We start from the raw sequence: 8,598 nt of genomic DNA on the forward strand, positions 1-8,598 counted from the left end.
GAGTGCTGGACTGCAGCTAAGCCCCCGAGTGGGAGGATCGCTCTCCACTCGGTAGGATTTTTTCAAATTTAGGCGAGTGCCGAACTGCAGCTAAGTCTCTAAGTGGGAGAACTTAGGTGAGTGCTGGACTGCAGCTAAGCCCCCGAGTGGGAGGATCGCTCTCCACTCGGTAGGATTTTTTCAAACTTAGGCGAGTGCCGGACTGCAGCTAAGTCTCTAGGTGAGAGAACTTAGGCGAGTGCTGGACTGCAGCTAAGCCCCCGAGTGGGAGGATCGCTCTCCACTCGGTAGGATTTTTTCAAACTTAGGCGAAACGGATTCGCAGCTAAGTCACCCACTGGGGGATTTCGTAAGCAAACAGGAGTGATAGCAATTATTGAAACACTCTTGCCTTTGATAAAAATAAACTGCAGCAATTTTTCTTATTACATCTCGTCCAAGGGAGAGCTCAAGTGTAAAAGGGGCGGAGTAGTTCCGCATTCCAAGCTCGTGGCTCGTCGATCTGGCGATCAACATTGTAGAGGTGATACGCTCCATTGTGGAGGACTCTGGTGATGATGAAGGGGCCTTCCCAAGTAGAAGCAAGCTTGTCTGGTTTCTGTTGATCCACTCGGAGGACCAAATCTCCTTCTTGGAAGGCTCGACTCTTCACATTCCGGGCGTGGAATCGACGCATGTCTTGCTGATAAATGGTCGATCTGATCATGGCCATCTCCCTCTCTTCTTCTAGGAGGTCGACTGCGTCTTGCCGGGCCTATTCTGCTTCATCTTCGGTGTAAAGCTCGACTCGGGGCGCGTTGTGAAGAAGATCACTTGGCAGAACCGCTTCAGCTCCATAAACCAGAAAGAATGGAGTTCTTCCAGTCAACCGGTTAGGGGTGGTTCTCAATCCCCATAGAACTGACGGAAGCTCGTCGACCCAAGCACCTTCCGCGTGCTTGAGATCACGCATCAGTCGAGGCTTTAGTCCTTTGAGAATCAGACCATTTGCTCTTTCAGCTTGTCCATTCGACTGGGGATGGGCAACCGATGCGTAGTCGACTCGAGTGCCTTGAGAGGCGCAAAAAGCTCTGAACTTGTCCGAATCGAAGTTTGACCCATTGTCAGTGATGATACTATGCGGGACTCCATATCTGAATGTTAGCCCTCTGACGAAACTGATAGCAGTGCAAGCATCAAGATTCTTGATAGGCTTAGCTTCAATCCATTTGGTAAACTTGTCGACTGCCACAAGCACATGAGTGAAACCACTTCTGCCTATTCTCAGTGGACCAACCATGTCTAGTCCCCAAACAGCAAACGGCCAGACGAGTGGAATGGTCTTCAGGGCTGATGCAGGCTTGTGTGACATGTTGGAGTAGAACTGGCACCCTCCACACTTGTCGACCATGTCTTTTGCCATCTCATTTGCTCTAGTCCAGTAAAATCCCGCTCGGTATTCTTTAGCCACAATGGTCCGAGAGGACACATGGTGACCACAGGTCCTCGAGTGGATATCATCAAGGATTATCCGACCTTCTTCTGGTGTTATGCACTTCTGACCGATTCCAGTCGCGCTTTCTCTATACAACTGTCCCTTTATGACTGTGAAGGCCTTGGATCGGCGGACGGTCTGTCGAGCCTCTTCCTCGTCCTCTGGGAGCTCTTTCCTTAGGATATACGCGATGTACGGTATCGTTCAGTCAGGAGTGATTGCCAAGACTTCCATGATTAGGTCGACCACAGCAGGAACTTCGACTTCAGTCGGATCTGTGGCACTTTTCGGTTGTGGGGCTTCTTCTGTGAAAGGATCCTCCTGGACTGACGGCGAGCGGATGTGCTCCAAAAACACATTGCTGGGAATGGCTTCTCTCTTGGAGCCTATCTTTGCCAGATCATCAGCTGCTTGATTTTTCAGTCGGGGGATGTGATGAAGCTCTAACCCCTCGAATTTCTTTTCTAGCTTTCTCACTGCATTGCAATAACCAGTCATAGCCGGACTCCTGACGTCCCACTCCTTCATCACCTGATTAACCACCAAATCTGAGTCGCCATAGACCATGAGGCGACGAACACCGAGTGAAATGGCCATGGGCAACCCATACAGAAGTGCTTCATACTCTGCTTCATTATTGGAGGAATCGAAGTGAATCTGGAGAACATATCTGAGCTTATCTCCTCGGGGGGAGACTAGAACTACTCCAGCACCCGAACCATTCAACATCTTAGATCCATCGAAGAACATGGTCCAGTGCTCCGAGTGAACTTGAGTCGGAAGTTGCTGTTCAATCCACTCGGCAATGAAATCTGCGATTGCTTGGGACTTGATAGCCTTCTTTGCTTCAAACTTGATATCTAAGGGAAGGAGTTCAATCGCCCACTTGGCCACTCGACCAGTTGCATCTCTGTTATGCAGAATCTCTGACAATGGGGCGTCGCTGACGACTGTAATGGAGTGGTCAGAGAAGTAATGTGCAACCTTCTTCGTGGTCATGTAAATCCCATATACAAGCTTCTGGTAGTGAGGGTATCTTTGTTTTGAAGGGGTCAAAACTTCAGACAGATAATAGACTGGGCGCTGAACTCTGAAGGCCTTTCCTTCTTCTTCCCGCTCGACCATAAGTACTATACTGACAACTTGTCCTGTGGCTGTAATGTAAAGCAGCAGAGGCTCTTTGCTGATTGGGGCAGCGAGCACCGGCTGGGCGGTGAGCAGAGCTTTGAGCTCTGCAAATGCTGCGTCAGCTTCTGGAGTCCACTCAAACTTGTCAGACTTCTTCATCAGTCGGTAAAGAGGCAACGCCTTTTCACCGAGACGAGAAATGAATCGACTTAGAGCGGCCAAGCAGCCTATAAGCTTTTGGACATCGTGCACACGTACAGGACGCTTCATCCGGAGTATGGTGCCAACCTTTTCAGGATTGGCATCGATCCCCCGTTCGGAAACGAGAAAACCGAGTAACTTTCCACCTGGAACTCCGAACGTGCACTTTGATGGGTTGAGCTTGATATCATACCTCCTGAGGTTGGCAAAGGTTTCAGCAAGGTTAGCCCACAGGTCGGAACCTTTCCGTGATTTGACCACAATATCATCCATGTATGCCTCCACATTCCGACTGATTTGAGTGAGTAGACACTTCTGAATCATTCTCATGAACGTGGCTCCGGCGTTCTTGAGGCCGAACGACATGGTGACGTAACAGAAGCATCCGAATGGGGTGATGAAAGCTGTTTTGATCTTGTTGGGTCCATATAGACGGATCTGATGGTACCCGGAATAGGCATCTAAAAAAGACAATCTCTCGCATCCCGCAGTCGAGTCGACTATTTGGTCGATGCGAGGGAGGGGAAAATGATCTTTTGGGCAGGCCCGATTGATATGTTTGAAATCAATGCACATGCGAAGTGACTTGTCCTTCTTGGGGACCATGACAACATTGGCGAGCCACTCGGAATGGTAAATCTCTCGGATGAACTCCGCTGCTAAGAGCCGAGCCACCTCCTCGCCAATAGCTTTCCTCTTCTGGACGGCGGACCGTCGAAGATGTTCTTTCACGGGCTTGAACTTCGGGTCGACTCGTAGACGGTGCTCAGCCAGCCCCCTGGGAACTCCAGGCATGTCAGAAGGCTTCCATGCGAAGACGTCCCAGTTCTCACGGAGGAACTGGATGAGCGCTTCTTCCTATTTGGAGTCGAGCGTCGTCGAGATGTGAGTCGGAGCAGCGCCGGGGTCGGTCGGGTGAATGTGAGCTGTCTTAGTTTCACCGGATGACTGAAAAGCAGATTCTGAAGCAGGCTTCTTGGCTCGTAGCAATTCACTCGGATCAGCAGTCTTCTGGTACTCTTGCAGCTCAACAACTGCCATCTGAGCATCAGCAATCTTCGATCCTTTCTTAAAACACTCCTCAGCTTTCTTCCTATTGCCGGTAACGGTGATCACGCCTTTGGGGCCAGGCATCTTCAGTTTGAGGTACACGTAACATGGTCGAGCCATGAAGCGTGCGTAAGCTGGCCTGCCCAGAATTCCATGATAGGCACTTTGGAAGTCAACAACCTCGAATGTCAACTTTTCCTTGCGGTAATTCTTTGAATCGCCGAAAACCACATCGAGAGCAATCTGTCCGAGTGACACGGCCTTCTTCCCAGGAATGACTCCGTGAAAGCTCATGTTACTGGTACTGAGTCTGGACATCGGAATGCCCATTCCTTTCAATGTTTCAGCATATAGTATGTTCAAGCCGCTGCCACCATCCATCAGGAATTTGATCAGTCGAGTGCCTTCGACAACTGGGTCGACCACCAAAGCTTGCCTCCCAGGGGTGGCAATGTGTGTAGGGTGATCAGACTGGTCGAAGGTGATGGCAGTCTGCGACCATTTCAGATAACTGGGTGTCGCCGGAGCAACCATGTTCACCTCACGGTTAATGACTTTTAGTCGACTTTTGCTCTTGACATCAGCAAAAATCATCAGGGTGGAATTGATTTGGGGGTATCCATCGTCATTGTCTTCCTTGTCCTCGACTTTGTCCGACTCTTTTTCCTTATCCTTGGGCTGTTTGCCCTGAAACTGCTGGATCAGGAGCCGACACTATCGAGTGGTATGCTTTGGGTAAATAAAATTACCCTCTTCATCTTTCTTGGTGTGGATGTGACCTGGCAGATCCAAAACACCGTTTCCATCCTGATCCTTGACTTTCTTGGGCTTCCAGGTGCCCTTGGGTTTTCCCTTGAAGTTTCCCCAGGCTACGGCCAGGGCCTCCCCAGGAGCGGCTGGCTCGGCCTTCCGCTTCTGTTTCCGACTGGAGTTTCCTCCGGTTTCTTGGGCGACTGCCTTGTGCTTGCCACTCCGGAGTCGGTCCTCGTCTTCACCATTAGCGTACTTGGTGGCAATTTCCATCATCCGATTCAGAGACATCTCTCCAGTTCGACCGAACTTCAGATTCAACTCTCTGTATTTAACGCCTTCCTTGAAGGCACAGACTGCTTGATGGTCTGGCACATTCTCAACCGAGTGATGCAGTGTGATCCACCTCTGGATGTATTCCCTCAGAGTTTCATTCGGCTTCTGCACGCAAGACCGTAACTCTGTAAGGCCTGCAGGTCGCTTGCATGTTCCTTCAAAGGTTGTGACAAACACTCGGGAGAGGTCCTCCCAAGTGTAGATGCTGCTGGGTGCCAACTGATTCAGCCACGCTTTGGCTGAGCCCTCTAACATGAGAGGAAAATGCTTCATGGCCACAACATCGTTGCCACCGCCGATCTGTACAACCACTCGGTAATCTTCGAGCCAAGTGTCAGGCTTAGATTCGCCGGTGAACTTGCTGACCCCAGTCGCCAGCCTGAAGTTGGGAGGAATCACTGTGGCTCTGATGGCTCGACTGAAACACTCTGGCCCCGAGGCACGTGCTCTGCTGCTGGCAGGCGCATCTCTGTTGTGGCCCTCTCGATGAGCTCTGTTCCTGTCAACCAAACCTTGAACGAGGATGGATCTCGCATCAAATCCTGGGTCTCTGGGGTCGACTGGAATCCTCTGCCCAACACTATGAGGGCGTCTGTCATCTTGCCATCAAGGCGCATATGACCCACTCCTCGGGGGAGGGGTTGGCACTCGACGTCAATCATCACGGTCGAATTGGTGATCATACTGCTCATTCCTCCTGTACTGATCATGCCGGTCACCACGTCCCTCACGCCTCGGGGGCGATCTCGGGCTGTGAGCCGACTCGACTGTATCTGAGCTCTAGACGAGCCGGGGTATCCTTTAGCGAAGTAGTTCGGAGCCCCTTGACGGTGTCCGGGAGCCTAGACGTGGACTCTAGGTTCGGCTGCAAGGTGCTGCTTGTTGTTTTTGCTGCTAAGGTAGTGGTGTATATGTTGGTGCCGAAGGAAGGTTCAGCCTTGCCATGAACCGTGATGACGTCACGTGGACCGTGCATCTTGAGCTTACGGTAGGCATAATGCGGCACCGTGTTGAATCTAGCGAACGCGGTTCGCCCAAGCAGTGCTTAATATCACTGCGGAAAGGGGCGATTTCGAAGATTAACTCTTCGATATGGTAATTTTCTGGTGATTCAAAGATTGCCTCGAGGGCAATGGAGCCTTTTGCCCTCCTGTGTTCGGTGATCTGGGCTCTTCGTCGCTATCGTCGCTTTGAGACTCCTCTTCGTCTTTGGCGCCTGCCTTGCCGGCTTGTTTGAAGACCCAGCATTCTTTGTTGGTATGGGTGGCTAGCGTTTCTGGGGTGCCATGAATTTGTCATTGGCAATCGAGTATGCGGTCCAGACTGGATGGACCCGGATTTTTATTTTTGGGTGGCCCTTTCCGCTGACCGGACTTTGAGCCCCTGAACCCAGCATTAACTACCATATTTTCGGCGTTTTCACCATATTTGCGGCACTTGTGTTTGTTGCATCGTGGTTTGCCGTTGCTATCCCTGGCTTCTGATATGCCAGTTTTGCTTGCTGTATTGGTACTACGAGCCAACCAACTATCTTCGCCCGCACAAAAGCGGGTCATAAGTGTCGTGAGGGCTGCCATGGATTTTGGCTTCTCTTGGCCGAGGTGCCGGGTGAGCCATTCGTCACAGATATTATGCTTAAATGCCGCTAAGGCCTCTGCATCCAGACAATTGACAATTTGGTTCTTCTTGGTTAGGACCCGGGTCCAGAATTTCCTAGCCGATTCCCCTGGCTGCTGAGTTATATGACTTAGATCGTCAGCGTCCGGCGGTTGCACATAAGTGCCTTGGAAATTGTCCAGGAATGCCTCTGCCAGGTTCTCCCTACTTCCGATGGAGTTTGCCGGCAAGCTATTGAGCCAATGCTGAGCCAGCCCTTTGAGTTTTAGCGGGAGATACTTGATGGCATGTAGGTCATCCCCACGGGACATGTGAATGTGGAGGAAGAAGTCTTCTATCCATACCGCGGGGTCTGTAGTGCCATCATATGATTCGATGTTTATGGGTTTAAACCCTTCTGGGAATTCGTGATCCGTTACTTCATCAGTGAAGCATAAGGGGTGTGCGGCGCCTCTGTGCCGGCCTATATCGCGACGCGGTTCGTACGAGTCTTGTCTGCCGTGTTCGGCTCGGCCGGATTTGCTTTTAGTGTATCCGGTGTGACGATCATCGTCGCGTGTTGGTGCGTGCCCCCGTGATCCGTAGATCGATCTTGCATGTTTTGCCTTGTTTTCCAATACGTCTCACAGGTCCCGCGTGTTGCCCCGAGCCTTTGTATTTTTGTTTGATTGGCGGCGGGGTGTGGGCTGGACTTTGGGCTGAAATGCCTCTCTGTCTCGGCCATGATGTGGCCCGTCAGCCGCATCATACGCTGTTGATGTGGGTTTCAATGCTTCCTCCTCGAGGTGAGGTAGCAACCTGCGCTTTGGATAACTCTTGGTTGGGCGCTCGAGTTTGTAGTCCTAGACCGCAAGGACTTCGGTCCATCTGTCTGCTAGCAAATCTTGATCAACTCGAAGCTGTTGTTGCTTTTTCTTCAAGCTATTTGCTGTGGCTATAAGCCGGCGCTTGAAGCACTCCTGATCGACGGGATCCTTAGACACGATAAATTCTTCGTCGCCGAGGCTCACCTCATCTTCGGTGAGAGACATGTAATTGTCCTCCTCCGATTCTCCATCTGCTGCCCGCTCTGGAGGGCTAGCTTGTTCACCCTCCCACTCTAAATCGTGTTGGAGGGGATTGTTGTCGTCTTCGGCACTATCCGGAGTGTTATTGTCTCTTGTGCCGGTATCACTACTTTTGCTATGGCGAGACTTAGAGCGGCGCCGCCGACGTCGGCGCTTGGGTTGCTTCTTGGAGGGGTCATCCTCCGCTGTCTCGTCGCCATTGCCTTCTTTGGGGGTGTCCACCATGTATATATCATATGATGAGGCCATGGTCCAATGCCCTGTGGAAGGTGGTTCCTGTTCGTCTCCTGCATCGTCTTTCATACCGTCGATGTCTTCGGAGTCGAAGTCAAGCATGTCGGTTAACTCGTCGACAATGGCTACTAAGTGAGTGGTGGGTGGGGACCGAATTTCTTCGTCGTCCGCATCCCATTCTGGCCGGTCATAGTTCGGCCAAGGTTCTCCTGACAAGGAGAGGGACCTTAATGAATTAAGCACGTCGCCGAAAGGTGAGTGCTGAAAGATATCCGCGGAGGTGAACTCCATGATCGGCGCCCAATCGGATTCGATAGGCACGGACGTAGGCGGCTCGGAGTCCATGGCCGGAGATGAACCCAGTGGTTCGGCAACACGGCTCTCGTAAGAGGTGAAGTCAGTATCCGGATCTATCGCCACTAAGAGTGCGGCCTCCATGGCGGGGTCTATCCGCCCGTCCTCGGATGGCGCAATTCGCTCCGATTGAAGGCCGGAGTAGTTGCATGTGTGATCTCCTGAGCACTGTCTGACGACAGAGCTAAATCATGCTTGTCGTGACTGTGCGGCGCACCTGACATGGGCTCGAATCCGTTGAAGATCAAGTCTCCACGGATGTCGGCAGTGTAGTTTAAGTTTCTGAACCTGACCTGATGGCCAGCGGCGTAGCTCTCGATTTGCTCCAGATGGCCAAGCGAGTTGGCCCGCAGTGCGAAGCCGCTGGATACGAAGATCTGTCCGGGG

This window comes from Triticum aestivum, chromosome 3A (assembly GCF_018294505.1).
Source record: "Triticum aestivum cultivar Chinese Spring chromosome 3A, IWGSC CS RefSeq v2.1, whole genome shotgun sequence".
Lineage (NCBI taxonomy): Eukaryota > Viridiplantae > Streptophyta > Magnoliopsida > Poales > Poaceae > Triticum > Triticum aestivum.